General features: G+C 46.5%; 1 protein-coding gene across 3 annotated transcripts in view; it reads left to right on the forward strand.

Annotated features, from left to right (window-relative positions):
- ACOXL (acyl-CoA oxidase like) overlaps positions 1 to 16,137 on the forward strand; it is a 483,610-nt gene that overhangs the window by 299,821 nt on the left and 167,652 nt on the right. The gene's annotated exons all lie outside the window — the stretch shown is intronic.

Below are 16,137 nucleotides of genomic sequence, written 5' to 3' on the forward strand. Positions count from 1 at the left end.
CTGTTGGCGGAGTTTCACTGCTTGTCACAGCCCAGCATTGCTCCTTTTTTGCGGCACTCTGAGCGAAGAAGAGAGTGCGCGCAAGATGCTGGGCTGTGACAAGTGGTGAAACTCTGCCCACAGCCCAGTCACTCAAGGAGACTGGGGCTCGCCTCAGTGATGTCGGGTCAACTGATAGTTGATGTGGCATCACCAGATCTCAGAGGTTAGGGAGCCGAGGCGTCACGGATGGGGATGATTGGACTGCAGTAGCGATGCTCAGAGTCAGAATTTACTACACAAGGTATTTGAGAAAAGCCTTCTCTATGAGCTTTGCATCAATGTGGCCACTAATGCTGAGTAATGGATCACCACTTTAAGAAGCATTTCAAGGTCCTGGGATGGCCTAGCCAGTCTCCAGAGCTGAACCCAATAGAAAATCTTTGTAGGGAGCTTAAAGTCAATGTTCCCCAGCGACAGCCCTGAAACCTGAAATATCTGTAGAAGATCTGTATGGAGGAGTAAGGTCAGGTAATTGACAGAGCCATTCTAGTAACTTTATTTTCTTTCTCTGAAACCAATTGAGAATTTCCTTCACTGTGTGTTTCGGATCGTTGACTTGCTGAAATATCCACCCTCGTTTCATTTTCATCATCCTGGTAGGTGACAGCAGATTTTTATCAAGGACGTATCAGTATATTTATCCATTCATCCTTCAAGTATATGAAGTTTGCATATGCCGTATGGTGAAAACAGCCCCAAACCATGATGTTCTCACCTCCAAACTTCACAGTTATGTGTTGTGTTTTACAGTGATATGACAGTGCCTATTGGCCTTCAAACATGTTCTGTATTGTGGCATCCAAAGAAATCAAATTTGGTCTCATCTGATCAGATTATATTCTTCCAGTATTTCACATGCTTGTCTAAATGATGTTGAGCAAACTTTAGATATGCTTGAACATGCTTTGTGTTAAATGGAGTTTTGCGTGGCGAGCGTATATACTGGCTATAGCTATTGAGTGCATTGCTATTGTTTAATTTGAAACAATTTTCCCTGCTGGTTCTGAAAATTTTCACTCCACCATCTGAAATCTTGCGGGGAGCGCCTGGTCGTGGCTGGTTTGTGATGAAATTATGTTCTTTCCACTTTGGATTATGCCCCCAACAGTGCACATTGGATCTTTGGTAGTTTAGAACCAGCTGATACTATTTTCCCCTTAGTGGCATTATTGCTTTCTAATTTCTGATAGATTTTAGCTGGTGTCTTGACTTTCTAAGGCTTTTTGCACCTCTTTCTTCATGTGTTCAATGCTTCAATCCGTGTCATTTCTCATGATTATGCAGAATTTTTTTTATGGAAAAAATATGTTTTGATTTCTTTGTCTGTATGTATTGAATGGCTTGTTACTGACATCTGGTGAGAATTTTATGTCAATAACGCCTTTAGAAATATAACTGCTTAGAGAATTGGTGACGTGTTCAATACTTATTTCACCATCAGTAGCTGATAACCACCTAACTTTTCTGCTCTGCAACTATCTCCTGTTTCAGAGCAGCCACAGTCTGCTCCTGTTGGTGATACTCCTTCCTGTGGTGATACGTTGACAGAGTAGTTCCTTTTCTTCCAGTCTGCTCGGTTGATGGGGCTTCACTGTCGACATCATGTTAATTGAAAGCCATCTCTGTCTTATGCAACAGAGAGCCTTCTGTTAATCAAAATGACGTTGGCATAAACACCCCATCAACAGATCAGAGCGGAAGTGAAGGAACTAGTTTGTTGAAGAGATTTCTTCAGAAATAGGAGAATCGACTCCAAGATTGGTCTGTGACAGCTCTTATCCAGCAGAAATTGTCACATAGCAGAGCACACGGCTAATTAGCAACTACTGCTTTTAAGTGCTTAGCCCCACAGGAAATAAAACATTAAGTCGCAGATAACTCCTTTAAAAATTTGGAAGAATGAACTCTCAAAATAATTAAGTAAGGACTTATGATTGGAAATATAGGTGGATACACACAAATTTCAAAATTGAAGTGATATCTGACAAACATAGCTACTGTTTACTTGACTGAATGCAGTGAATTTTTGCTGTGTATATGGAACGTGGAAATACATGAATTTCCCAATTGAGTTCAGATTCTCCTTGCATAGCTGTTGCTCAGTTGGCTGAATGATTAGAGGTGTTAAGTGCATGACATTTGTTGTATTGTAATACTACACTTGTATTGGCCATGCTCCAACAAAGTTTGAAATGTTCCTCATTAGTTCTACCTGAGGAAAGAAAGTGATTCTCTTTAAGAGGGGAAGTTGAATGTGGGTGTGTGGCCAGTATCTACATTTTTATTTTTTTCCTAGCACTGATTTATCATCAGTCATGTCCTCATATGAACTGTATACTTGTAGAAGGTTTTATGCTATCTTGACCAATGTCTTTCTGTTGTTTATTCGCCCAACGACTCCAGTTCAAAACATTAACCATGACATACAAAGCCATGCACAACCTGTCTCCTCCCTACATCTGTGACCTAGTCTCCCAGTACCTACCTGCACGCAACCTTAGATCCTCACAAGATCTCCTTCTCTGCTCCTCTCTTATCTCCTCTTCCCACAATCGTGTACAAGATTTCTCCCGTGCATCCCCCATACTCTGGAACGCTCTACCTCAGCACATCAGACTCTCCACGACCGTGGAAAGCTTCAAGAGGAACCTCAAGACCCACCTCTTCCAACAAGCCTACAACCTACAATAGCCCTCAGCCCAGTAGACCACTGCGCAACCAGCTCTGTCCTCACCTATTGTACCATCACCCATTCCCTGTAGACTGTGAGCCCTCGCGGGCAGGGTCCTCTCTCCTCCTATACCAGTCTGTCTTGTACTGTTAATGATTGTTGTACGTATACCCTCTTTCACTTGTAAAGCGCCATGGAATAAATGGCGCTATAATAATAAATAATAATAATAATAATAATAATAGGTAATTAAAAAAATCGACTATGCCTCTAGGGTTAGGGGTACTTTACACACTGCGACATCGCTAGCATTTGCTAGCGATGTCGAGCATCGATAGCACCCGCCCCCGTCGTACGGCCGATATGTGTTGATCGCTGCCGTAGCGAACATTATCGCTACTGCAGCGTCACACGCACATACCTGCTCTGCGACGTCGCTGTGACCGGCAAACCGCCTCCTTTCTAAGGGGGTGGTTCGTTCAGCGTCACAGCGACGTCACAGAAGCGTCACTGAACCGCCGCCCAATAGAAAAGGAGGGGAGGAGATGACCGGCCGGAACATCCCGCCCACCTCCTTCCTTCCTCCTTTTCCGGTGGACGCAGGTAAGGAGATGTTTGTCGTTCCTACGGTGTCACACATAGCGATGTGTGCTGCCGCAGGAACGACAAACAACATCGTTACTGCACCAGCAATGATAATGGAGAATAGAGGGGCATGTCACCGATGAGCGATTTTGAATGTTTTTGCGATGATTCAAAATCGCTCATAGGTGTCACACACAACGACATCGCTAAAGTGGCCGGATGTGCGTCACAAATTCCGTGACCCCAACGAGATCGCTTTAGCAATATCGTAGCATGTAAAACCACCTTTATTACATAGTTACATAGGTTGAATAAAGACCTAGGTCCATCTAGTTCAGCCTTCCTCCACCAATTATATATTTTGTCACTAAATCATTTATAACCAACAATGTTGTGTGTACTGAGGAAATCATCCAGCCCTTTTTTAAAAGTTGTCATAGTATTTTCCATTATTACCTGCTCTAACTGTAAAGAACCCTCTCCTATTTAGCTGCCGGAACTACTGTTCTTCCACCCGCTGTGAATGCCCCCTGATAGTCTTTGAAAGGAATAAGTCATGTGCCAGTCCTTTATATTGACCACACATGTATTTATACATATAAATGAGATCTCTTCTGAGATATCTTTTTTCTAAGCTAAATAAATCCAACTTTTTCAACCTGTCATCATATGGGAGGCCTTCCATTCCTTTCAATATTCTCGTTGCCCACCTTTGAACTGAGTCTAACTTCTGAATGTCCTTTTTAAATGTGGAGCCCAAAACTGGATCTCATATTCCAGATGTGGCTTTACAAGTGATTTATAGAGGGGTAACAATACGTTGGGATCACAGGATCTCTTTTTATACACTGTAAAATCTTGTTTGCTTTTGCAGCTACTGCTTGACATTGAGTACTGCTGCCCAGCTTACTTGTATCCAGAATATCCAAGTCTTTATCCTCTTCTGTTGTCCCGAATTTACAGTGCCTTGCAAAAGTATTCGACCCCCTTTAGTTTTTGAACTTTTTCCCACATTTCAGGCTTCAAACATAAAGATAAAAGTTTTACTGTTCTGGTGAAGAATCAACAAGTGGGACACAAATGTGAAGTTGAACGAAATTTATTGCTTATTTTAAACTTTTGTAAAAAAGAATAAACTGAAAAGTGGGGTGTGCAGTATTATTCGGCCCCTTTACTTTCAGTGCAGCAAATTTACTCCAGAAGTTCATTGAGTATCTCTGAAGGATCCAATGTTCTCCTAAATGACTGATGATGATAAATATAAAAAACACAAATAAGGAATTTAGTTCAGCTCACCACTACAAAGCAGGTATCTCCAACTTCTGGTCCGGTGCACGGAACAAGTATTTTGGCTTCCACAGCTGAATAATCAGAGGGGAGGAGAGAAGATCCAGCACCGACGTAATAAAAAAATTCTTTATTCAAAATTCATAAAAAAGGTAATTCCAACCAAGTGCAGAATATATTTACGCTTGACGCATTTCGGAGAAAGTAGACTCCTTATTCATAAGCAACAAAACGCGTCAAGCGTAAATATATTCTGCACTTGGTTGGAATTACCTGTTTTATGAATTTTGAATAAATAATTTTTTTTTTTTATTACGTCGGTGCTGAATCTTCTCTCCTCCCCTCCTCCTCTTGATGTGACTGATGATAAATATAGGTCACCTGTGTGTAATCAAGACTCTGTATAAATGCACCTGCTCTGTAATAGTGTCAGTGTTCTGTTTAATACACAGAGAGCATCATGAAAACCAAGAAACACAACAGCCAGGTCCATGATACTGTTGTGGAGAAGTTTAAAGCCGGATTTTGTTACAAAAAGATTTCCACAACTTTAAACATCCAAGAAGCACTATGCAAGTTATCATATTGAAATGGAAGGAGTATCATACCACTGCAAATCTACCAAGACCCGGCTGTCCCTCACACATTTCATCTCAAACAAGGAGAAGACTGATCAGAGATGCAGCCAAGAGGCCAATGATCACTCTGGATGAACTGCAGAGATCTACAGATGAGGTGGAAGAGTCTGTCCATAGGACAACAGTCAGTCGTACACTGTAAAAATCTGGTCTTTATGGAAGAGTAGCAAGAAGAAAGTGGAAGAAGGTGCTGTAGTCAGATGAAACCAAAATCAAACTTTTTGGGCACAATGCCAAACGATCTGTTTGGCGTAAAAGCAACACAGCTCATCACCCTGAACACACCATCCCCACTGTCAAACGTGGTGGTGCCAGTATCGTGGTTTTGACCTGCTTTTCTTCAGCAGGAACAGGGAAGATGGTTAAAATATATGGGAAGATAGATGGAGCCAAATACAGGACCATTCTTGAAGAAAACCTGTTGGAGTCTGCAAAAGACCAGAGACTGGGACAGAAATTTGTCTTCCTACAAGACAATAATCCCAAACATTAAGCAAAATCTACAATGGAATGGTTCACAAATAAATGTATCTAAATGTTAGAATGGCCAAGTCAAATCAGACTTAATCCAATCGAGAATCTGTGGAAAGAGCTGAAAACTGCTGTTCACAAATGCTCTCCATCCAACCTCACTCAGCTTGAGCTGTTTGCAAAGGAAGAATGGGCTCTCGATGTGCAAAACTGATATAGACATACACCAAGCGACTTCCAGCTGTAATCGCAGCAAAAGGTGGTGCTACAAAGTATTAACTTAAAGGGGCCGAATAATATTGCACGCCCCAATTTTCAGTTTATTATTTTTTATAAAAGTTTAAAATAAGCAATAAATTATGTTCAACTTCACAATTGTGTCCCACTTGTTGTTGATTCTTCTCCATAAAATTTAAATTTTTTATCTTTATGTTTGAAGCCTGAAATGTGGGAAAAGGTTGAAAAATGTATTTAATCTATCTGCAGCGATAGGATTACTCTGTCCTTGGTACATTACTTTACATTTATCAACATTAAATCTCATCTGCCAAATGTCTGCATATTCCGGCATCTTATTCAGATCATTTTGTAATATTGTACTATCAAGATCCGTTTTTTAATATCCTACATAGTTTGATGTTTTCAGCAAAGACTGACACTTTACTCTCAATCCAATCCACAAGGTCATTAATAGAGATTAAAAAGAATAGCTCCTAGCACAGATACCTGCGGTACCCCACTGCTTACTATAGCCCAATTAGAAGATGTACCACTATTAACTACTCTTTGTTTCCTATCTTTTAGCAGTTTCCTGTCCCATCTGCTTATAGTTTCCCTCAGTCCCTGTTTCTGCACTTACCTCCTCATAGAAACAAGAATCATAGAATGGTAGAGTTGGAAGGGACCTCACGGGTCCAACCCCCTGTGAGTGTAGGTTTTCCGAAATTATCCCAGCTATATGTTTATCCAGGTTCCACTTGAAGATTTCCATTGATGGAGAGGTCACTACCTCCCGTGGTAGCCTGTTCTACTCTCTGGTTGCCCTCACTATCAGAAAGTTTTTCCTAATGTCTAATCTGAATCTCCTTCCTTTTAGTTTCATCCCATTGCTTCATGTATTTCATTTTGCTAATGAAAATAGGGTAGTTCCTTCTGCACTGTGATTTCCTTTCAGATATTGTCACGGCCAGGTGGACGGGCAGACCCAGGAGGTGGATCCACTGGGCCGAACTCCTAGATGGTAGTAAAGAGTCCGGTAGCTGGAGCACTATAAACAGCAGAACAGTCCGTGCACACGAGTATAGCGGAGAAGTCCCTGGGACCACGGAGTCACGGGTGGTAGTCCGGGTGACGCAGCTCTGGTTCGGAAGCCGAGATGATGTCAGGCGGGGTCCGGAACCTTTGGAGCGAGGTGATGAGTCACCGCAGGGATCCGGGATGGTGCGGACTGTCAGGATGGCAGATGGACAGCGTTCGGGATACGGCAGGACTGGATGGCGAGGCAGGCACGGCTCTACGAGAGAGATAGGTAAGTACATGCACAGAAACACCAGGAGACCTGACTCCTAGCTTAGGAAACACGAAGATCAGGCCCCGCCCCCTTGGACAATAACCCCCTTTATACCCTGTACCTGTTTAGCCTCATTTCCTGTTAATGGACGCTGGCCCTTTAAGAAAGGGTCAGTGACCGCGCGCGCGCCCTAATGCGCATGCGCGCCGCCCGGGTGCCAGAAGCCAGGGAAGGAGGCTGCGAGGAGGACGCAGGGGAGCCGGCCAGGGCCTGGGAAGCCGTCGGGCGCCGGGATCGGGGACCAGGGGGCCTGGGAAGGACGGGCACCGGAGGCTGGAGAGCGGGGAGCGTGGCAGGTGAGCCGGGGAGCGGGGGTGAGGACCCGGGGAGCGGAACCGAGGACCCGGGGAGCGTGACAGTACCCCCCCCCCCACGCCCCCCTCCCCGCAACCGGGACATGAAGGCACGGATCAGAGGAGTGCCCACGTTCTCCCTGGGCTCCCAGGACCTATCCTCAGGACCATACCCTTCCCAGTCCACCAGGAAGAACTGTCGACCTCGTACGGTCTTCATGGCCACGATATCCCTTACCGCATAGATGTCGTCATCGGCAATAGGTGGAGGAGCCGGACTGGCAGCAGCGGAGAAGGGACCAAGGACAACCGGCTTGAGCAGGGAGACGTGGAATGAGTTGGGTATCCTCATCGTGGCCGGGAGCTGTAGCTTGTAGGAGACCTCATTGATCTTGTTGAGGACTTTAAACGGCCCAATGTAGCGAGGACCCAGCTTGTATGATGGTATCTTCAGGCGGACGTACTGGGAAGCAAGCCAGACGAGATCTCCAGGAGAGAAACACGGAGGGTCCAGACGTTTCTTGTCAGCGTGTCTTTTCATCCGCAGGGAAGCACGCCCAAGGGACGCTTTGACAGAGTCCCAAATGGTTGCAAAGTCACGGGCTACTGTATCTGCAGCAGGGACATCCGAAGAAGGAGATACAGGCAATGGGATGGAAGGCTGAAGTCCGTAAACGACATGGAAGGGAGAGCTGGAGGAGGACTCACTGACGTGGTGGTTGTGGGAGAATTCAGCCCAGGGAAGAAGAGCGGACCAGTCGTCGTGATGGGCGTTAACATAGTGACGTAAGAAAGAGGTCAAGATTTGATTGACCCTCTCTACCTGGCCATTAGACTGAGGATGGTATGCAGATGAAAAGTCCAGAGTCACTCCCAGATGTTTACAGAGAGCCCTCCAGAAGCGGGAGGTGAACTGAGTTCCTCTGTCGGATACGATGTGTAATGGAAAGCCATGCAAGCGGAAGATGTGTTGTATATAGGCGTCCGCGAGTTCCTGAGCAGAGGGCAGTCCAGCCATAGGGACGAAATGGGCCATTTTAGAGAACCGATCCACCACGACCCATATGACTGTGTGTCCGGAGGACAATGGCAAGTCCGTAATAAAGTCCATTGCTATGTGTTGCCATGGAACTGACGGTATCGGCAGAGGCAGAAGACGGCCATATGGGAGGTGTTTGGGCGTCTTGTTCCTGGCACAAGAGGTACAGGCGGATACAAAAGCAGCGACGTCCGTGCGAAGGGATGGCCACCAGTAATGACGTACAATCGCACCCCATGTCTTTTTCTGACCAGCATGACCGGCTGTTTTCGAGGCATGTCCCCAGTGTAACACTTTTTCCCTGTCTACCTCGGAGACATAGGTCTTCCCAGGCGGTATCTGGGCCAGGGTGACAGGGGCCACCGGAATGATTTTACTAGGACAAATGATGGGTTGGGTAGTCTCTTCCTCCTGCTCCATGGGCATGAAAGACCTGGACAAGGCATCAGCACGTACATTCTTGTCCGCGGGTCGGAAGTGAAGCTGGAAATCAAACCTGGCAAAGAATAGGGACCACCTGGCTTGCCGTGGGTTCAGTCGCTGAGCGGACCGCAGGTATTCCAAGTTCTTGTGGTCCGTGTAAATAATCACGGGGTACACTGCCCCTTCCAGGAGGTAGCGCCATTCCTCCAAAGCCAGTTTGACTGCCAAGAGCTCTCGGTCACCGATGGTGTAGTTGCGTTCAGGCGCTGAGAAGCCCTTGGAGAAGAATCCGCAAGTCACCATCTTCCCGGAGGAGGACTTTTGCATGAGCACTGCTCCGGCTCCTGAGGAGGAGGCATCCACCTCCAAGGTGAACTGGCGGTTTAACTCCGGACGGTGAAGTACAGGAGAGGAGGCAAATGCCCGCTTCAGAGAGCTAAACGCGGCGTCAGCCGCAGGTGACCAGTCCTTTGGATTAGCCTCCTTCTTAGTCAGGGCGGAGAGAGGAGCAGTCAAGGCAGAGAAGTGAGGTATAAACTGGCGGTAGTAGTTGGCGAATCCCAGGAAGCGTTGGATTGCCTTCAGTCCAGAAGGAGGAGGCCAGTTGAGAATGGCGGAGACCTTCTTGGGATCCATCTGCAGTCCGGTATCAGAGATGATGTACCCCAGGAAGGGGAGAGAAGACTGCTCAAAGACACACTTCTCATACTTTGCGTACAGACGATTCTCTCTCAGTCTTTGTAGAACCAGCTGTACGTTTTCTCTGTGGGTTTGGAGGTCCGGAGAGAAGACAAGGATGTCATCTAGATACACTACCACACAGATGTAGAGAAGGTCCCGGAACACGTCGTTCACCAGTTCTTGAAAGACAGCAGGAGCGTTACACAGGCCGAAGGGCATCACGCAGTATTCATAATGTCCATCGCGCGTATTGAACGCGGTTTTCCATTCGTCACCAGAGCGGATGCGGACCAGATTGTAAGCACCCCGAAGATCCAGCTTGGTGAACACACGAGCTCCTCTAAGCCGGTCAAACAATTCGGGAATGAGCGGCAGTGGGTACTTGTTTTTTACGGTGATTTGATTCAAACCCCGGTAGTCTATGCATGGGCGTAAGTCGCCCTCTTTCTTCTTGACAAAGAAGAAACCTGCTCCAGCAGGAGAGGAGGATCTCCGAATGAACCCCCTTGCCAGGCTCTCTGAGATGTAAGCAGACATGGTCCTTGTTTCGGCTGGAGATAAAGGATATATCCGTCCTCGTGGTGGTGTTGTTCCTGGGAGCAGGTCGATGGCACAATCGTATGGACGATGTGGCGGCAGTACCTCGGATTCCTTTTTATCAAAAACATCTGCAAAGGACCAATAGGCCGAGGGCAGCCCCGGTAGGTTCTCTGGAACCGGAGGTCGTCGGATGGGTTGTATGGACTTTAGGCACCTCTCATGACACGAAGAGCCCCATCGGGTGATTTCGCCAGTGCCCCAACTGACTGATGGTTCGTGTGTCCGCAACCATGGAAGTCCCAGCAGGATCTGGTGGGACATGTGTGGGAGGACGTAGAAAGCGATGTTCTCGGTGTGAAGGGCACCGATACGCAGTTCGACCGGCCTGGTGATCCAGGAGATGGTGTCAGAGAGGGGTCTCCCATCCACCGAGGCAATCACTAGGGGCTTGTCGAGTGGAATAACAGGCACCCGGTACTTGTCCACCGTGGTCTGCTGGATGAAATTGCCTGCTGCCCCGGAATCGAGGTAGGCATCAGCCGTGAACCGCGTCTCTCCTGTTGTCACTTGCACTGTCCATGTAACCGGGTCAGAGAGAGTCCCAGCACCTAGGGTGGCCTCTCCTACCAACCCTAGGCTTTGGAGTTTCCCGGCCTCTCTGGACAGGAGCGTAGCAGGTGTGTGCCCTCACCGCAGTAAAAGCAGAGACCCTTGGCGAGCCGCTCTGCTCGACGTTGTTCAGACTGACGCACTCGGTCGATCTGCATGGGCTCGTGGACGGGAGCCCCAGCTGTCGATGACTGAAGTACGGAGGGTTTCTGCGGAGGAGGGGAATGCCGTACCGGACGTCTCTCACGGGACGCTTCCTTGGATCGCTCCTGAAAGCGAATGTCCACTCGAGTCGCTAGGGCAATCAGGGCATCTAGGGTGGTCGGTACGTCACGACCCGCCAGCTCGTCTTTAATTCGCCCTGAGAGTCCTTCCCAGAAGGCGGCGGTTAGGGCCTCGTTGTTCCACCCTAGTTCTGAGGCCAGGGTGCGAAACCGGATCGCGTATTGACCCACCATCAGAGTCCCCTGACGTAAGCGGAGAAGAGACGAAGCAGACGCGGAGGCGCGTCCGGGCTCATCGAAGGTGCCACGGAATGCCTGCAGGAAGTCCTGGATGTTCGTGGTCACAGGATCCCCCTTCTCCCACAAGGGGTTCATCCACGCCAGTGCCTCACCCTCTAGATGGGACATGATGAAGGCGACCTTGGCTTGGTCGGAGGCAAACAAATGCGGCAGCTGCGTGAAATGGAGGGAGCATTGGTTTAAGAATCCCCTGCAGGTCTTGGGGTCTCCGGCGTACCGGGGTGGTGAAGCCAACCGAAGTCTGGTGGTATCTGAAGAAGTCGCCACAGGAGCTGGAGCCGTGGCTTGACTAGTGGAAGCCCGGGATGTTGAAGTCGTAACTGCCGCTTGTAGCGTGTTCAGGCGGGCGTCCACAGAAGACATGAATTGCAGCATGCGGGTCTGAGTCTCACGCTGGCGTTGGAGTTCCTCCTGTACGGCTGCTAGTGCTGCAGCGGGATCCATGGCCTGATCTTACTGTCACGGCCAGGTGGACGGGCAGACCCAGGAGGTGGATCCACTGGGCCGAACTCCTAGATGGTAGTAAAGAGTCCGGTAGCTGGAGCACTATAAACAGCAGAACAGTCCGTGCACACGAGTATAGCGGAGAAGTCCCTGGGACCACGGAGTCACGGGTGGTAGTCCGGGTGACGCAGCTCTGGTTCGGAAGCCGAGATGATGTCAGGCGGGGTCCGGAACCTTTGGAGCGAGGTGATGAGTCACCGCAGGGATCCGGGATGGTGCGGACTGTCAGGATGGCAGATGGACAGCGTTCGGGGTTCGGGATACGGCAGGACAGGATGGCGAGGCAGGCACGGCTCTACGAGAGAGATAGGTAAGTACATGCACAGAAACACCAGGAGACCTGACTCCTAGCTTAGGAAACACGAAGATCAGGCCCCGCCCCCTTGGACAATAACCCCCTTTATACCCTGTACCTGTTTAGCCTCATTTCCTGTTAATGGACGCTGGCCCTTTAAGAAAGGGTCAGTGACCGCGCGCGCGCCCTAATGCGCATGCGCGCCGCCCGGGTGCCAGAAGCCAGGGAAGGAGGCTGCGAGGAGGACGCAGGGGAGCCGGCCAGGGCCTGGGAAGCCGTCGGGCGCCGGGATCGGGGACCAGGGGGCCTGGGAAGGACGGGCACCGGAGGCTGGAGAGCGGGGAGCGTGGCAGGTGAGCCGGGGAGCGGGGGTGAGGACCCGGGGAGCGGAACCGAGGACCCGGGGAGCGTGACAGATATATGTAGACCGCTATAAGTTTTCTTTCAGCCTTCTCTTTTACAAACTAAATAATCCTAGTTCTTTTAGCCGGTCTTCATATAACATGGTTTGCAGACCTTCTACCATCTTGGTTGCTCTTCTGTGGGCTTGCTCCAATATATCGATGCTTTTCTTGAATTGGGGCACCCAGAACTGTACACAGTATTCCAGGTTGGGTCTGACCAGGGCAAAGTATAGGGGAATAATTACCTCGCTTGATCTAGATTTAATGCTTGTCTTGATACATCCCAGAATTTAGTTGGCCTTTTTAGTTGCAGCACCACACTGTTGGCTCATATTGAATCTGGGATCTATTATTATGCCCAAGTCCTTTTCCCCAATGCTATCACCTAGTTCTATTCCTCCCATACTATATACAGTCGGAATGGAAAGTATTCAGACTTTTTTAAATTTTTCACTTTGTTTCATTGCAGCCATTTGGTAAAATCAAAAAAGTTCATTTTTTCCTCATTAATGTACACTCTGCACCCCATCTTGACATAAAAAAAGAAATGTGGACATTTTTGCTAATTTATTAAACAAGAAAAACTGAAATATCACATGGTCATAAGTATACAGACCCTTTGCTCAGTATTGAGTAGAAGCACCCTTTTGAGCTAGTACAACCGTGAGTCTTCTTGTGAATGATACAACAACTTTTTCACACCTGGATTTGGGCATCCGCTGCCATTCTTCCTTGCAGATTCTCTCCAGTTCCATCAGGTTGGATGGTGAACATTGGTGGACAGCCATTTTCAGGTCTCTCCAGAGATGTTCAATTGGGTTTAGGTCAGGGCTCTGGCTGGGCCAGTCAAGAATGGTCACAGAGTTGTTCTGAATCCACTCCTTTGTTATTTTAGCTGTGTGTTTAGGGTCATTGTCTTGTTAGAAGGTGAACCTTCGGCCAAGTTTGAGGTCCAGAGCACTCTGGAAGAGGTTTTTCTTCTAGGAAATCTTTGTACTTGGCCACATTCATCTTTCCTTCAATTGCAACCAGTCGTCCTGTCCGTGCAGCTGAAAAATACCCCCATAGCATGATGCTGCCACCACCATGTTTCACTGTTGGGATTGTATTGGGCAGGTGATGAGCAGTGCCTGGTTTTCTCCACACATACCGCTTAGAATCATCACCAAAAAGTTCTATCTTCATCTCATCAGACCAGAGAATCTTATTTGTCATAGTCTGGGGGTCCTTCATGTGTTTTTTTGCAAACTCTATGCAGGCATTCTTATGTCTTGCACTGAGGAGAGGATCCATCGGGCTACTCTGCCATAAAAGGCCTACTGGTGGAGGGCTACAGTGATAGTTTACTTTGTAGAACTTTGTCCCCATTCCCCTATTGCATCTCTGGATCTCTGCCACAGACCTTTGGGTTCTTCTTTACCTCTCTCACCAAGGCTCTTCTCCCATGATTGCTTAGTTTGGCTGGATGGCCAGGTGTAGGAAGAGTTCTGGTGGTCCCAAATTTCTTCCATTTAAGGATTATGGAGGCCACTGTGCTCTTAGGAACCTTGCTGCAGAAATTGTTTTGTAACCTTGGCCAGATCTGTTCCTTGCCACAATTCTGTCTCTCTTCCTGGGCAGTTCCTTTGACCTCATGATTTTCATTTGGTCTGAGATGCACTGTGAGCTGTGGGGTCTTATATAGAGAGGTGTGTGCCTTTCCAAATAAAGTCCTATCAGTTTAATTAAACACAGCTAGACTCCAGTAAAAAAGAGTAGAACCATCTCAAGGAGAATCACAGGGAAATGGACAGCATGTGACTTAAATATTAGTCTCTGAGCAAAGAGCCCGAATACTTATTACCATGTAATATTTCAGTTTTTCTTGTTTAATAAATTTGCAAACATTTCTACATTTCTGTTTTTTTCTGATAAGATGGGATACAGAGTGTACATTAATTAGAAAAAATGAACTTTTTTGAATTTACCAAATAGCTGCAGTGAAACAAAGAGTGAAAAATGTAAAGGAGTCTGAATACTTTCCGTACCCACTGTATGCTTTTTACATTTCTTTTACCCAGATGTAGGACTTTGCATTTGTCCCTGTTAAACACCATTGCTTCGGCCCATTGTTCAAGTGTGTCTAGATCATTTTGAATAAACTCTCTTTCCTCTCTAGTGTTGGCTACTCCTCTGGAGAGGAAAGAGAGTGTATAGATAAGATACAGCGGTCTGTCCGTTACTAAGCTCACTTCCCTCTATATACGTGGATGAATGACATCTACCCCGGGGGATTTGTCAATGTTTAATTTACTCAGACGCAGGCGTACTTCTTTTTGTATTAAATTAGTTGTATCGGGGGAGGAGACTTTGATTTTTGCCTTGTTGAATGACCCCTGGAACAGTCAGTTACTTGATGAAAAGCCTTTTCTATATCCTCTATAATTATCCTTTTATAATCTTTTATGGGGCCAATACATTCCTTTTTTTTTCTTCTTGGCATTGATGTATTTATAAAAAAATTTGGGGTTTATTTTAATGTCTTTGGCGATTTTTGTTTCAGTACCTAATTTTGCTTGCTTGATTTCTTGTTTACATTTCTTATTGAGAATTTTATACTCCTTAAATGCTATTTCTTTATTCTCAGCCTTCAAGATTTTGAATGCCCTTTGTTTTATTATACTTTATACTGTCTTATTTATCCATAGTGGTTTCTTTTTATTCATGGACATTTTATTACCAGAGGGTATAAGTTTTTTTTTACAGAATTCTAGTAGTAGATCGTTAAAATTCCCCATTTATGTTCAGTATCCCCGTTACCAGGGAATGGTCCCAGTCTATACGATTGAGCTCTTCCCTTAATTTGTTGAAATCAGCTTTCTTAAAACTCCAGGTTTTAGCATTAGCCCTTTCAAATGTTCTAGTCAATATTACATTGAAACTCACCATATTATTGTCGCTGCTGTCCAAGTGCTCCTGAACCTGTATATCTGAAATTATATGAGGAGCTGCTGATAACTCTTTGGCTTTGTGATCTTATTTTGTTTCTATGGTAAAGAATGTTACATCATGTGAAAGCCTTATGTATCTAATATATGTTTTCAAAATTTTGTGTTTGTTGCTTATGGCAACAGTGTCCTACGCACATAGGAAAACAAAATGGCAGAGTCTAATGCGATATTTACAGCAACTGAGAGCAGAGGAGTGATAAAATTCTTGTTTCTGCAAGGAAAGTCTCTGAAGGATATTCATGGTGATATGTCGCACACATGGGGGGGATCACTGCCCTTCATATTCCACAGTTAAGAACTGGGTTGCCAAATGTAAAATGTGTAACTTCAGCACCAATGATGATGAACGTCCTGGACGACCAAGAGTGGTTGTTGTTCCGGAGATCATCAATGCTGTGCACAACCTCATACTGGAGAATCGAAGAATTTCAGCTAAAGCAATAGCAGACATCATGTGGATTTCCTGCGAACATGTTTGTGTCATTATCCATGAACATTTAGACATGAGGAAGCTATCTACAAAGTGGGTTCCCAAATGTTTGACAACAGATCAGAAAAGCATACGAGTGCA

The sequence above is a fragment of the Anomaloglossus baeobatrachus genome, chromosome 3 (assembly GCF_048569485.1).
Source record: "Anomaloglossus baeobatrachus isolate aAnoBae1 chromosome 3, aAnoBae1.hap1, whole genome shotgun sequence".
In the NCBI taxonomy this organism is placed as follows: Eukaryota; Metazoa; Chordata; class Amphibia; order Anura; family Aromobatidae; genus Anomaloglossus; species Anomaloglossus baeobatrachus.